Below are 974 nucleotides of genomic sequence, written 5' to 3'. Positions count from 1 at the left end.
GTACGTTTGCGACTGTGATGCTATCTAGTGACGTACTAGATTTACTACATTTCGAATTTTACTTTTATAAACATAATATTTATATATAGACTTATGAAATATGAAAAATTGATGAATATATAATTAAATATGTAATTTATAATTACTTATTATATTACCATGAGAATGAGACAATACTTACGTATGTCTAATCAAAAGCAAGTTAGAAATCACGCAAAAAAAAAAACTTTCCAAATTGGTAGCAACATAGTAACTAGTAATACGCATTCATTTATTTAGAAATAATAGTGAATATAAAAAGTTTGTCGTTGATTTGAATTTTTGAATTTTTGATCGTTTTTCAGTTATCACTAGTGACTAGTCACGACTTATCACATAAAATAATTTACAACAGCACAGTATAAAAAAATGCCACCAGAGAGCAGCTACATAGCGAACGTACGACCACCGTACAACTTTGCAGCCACCTTATTTTATACAGTGTCCAGTCCTATGTAGTAGTTCGTGCTATTAACTAAAACTTTAGTTAATAGGTCTATGGAATGGACACTCTCCAAAAACCATGATAAGAACTTAAGTGCCACCAGTGTAGCCATATAATAAAATTATTTTTACTTTCTGATTTATGTCGCAAAAGACCACTCTGAGCAACCGATTTATTTATATTAATATATATTTATATATACTATTTTAATACTTGCAAATAATTGTGTTTATCAAACGACGTGGTTGTATTACAGGTATCAAACTTATTTGTTTATTTTGTATTAAAAGGGTCTATGGTTCATATGCAAAAGCGGACATTAGGGTAATGGTAACTAATTAAAAACTAAAAAGGTAATTTTGTTTATTCGCTTCTATAACTTTTCTTGTGTTCTCATAATTTGCCCACCTTAACACATATAAAGTTACTTGCATAAATATTTTTAGTCAACAATTTAACTCACCTTTGAATGTCACAAAATTTAAGGATG

At 28.6% G+C, this 974-nt stretch overlaps 1 protein-coding gene across 1 annotated transcript in view; it reads left to right on the top strand.

The window, feature by feature from the left end:
- LOC100573134 (zinc finger protein 724) overlaps positions 1 to 974 on the top strand; it is a 15,005-nt gene that overhangs the window by 7,577 nt on the left and 6,454 nt on the right. The window lies entirely within an intron of this gene.

This window comes from Acyrthosiphon pisum, chromosome X, assembly GCF_005508785.2.
Source record: "Acyrthosiphon pisum isolate AL4f chromosome X, pea_aphid_22Mar2018_4r6ur, whole genome shotgun sequence".
Taxonomy (NCBI): Eukaryota; Metazoa; Arthropoda; class Insecta; order Hemiptera; family Aphididae; genus Acyrthosiphon; species Acyrthosiphon pisum.
Note: the sequence above shows the minus strand (reverse complement) of the source record. Positions and strands in the feature narration are given on the sequence as shown.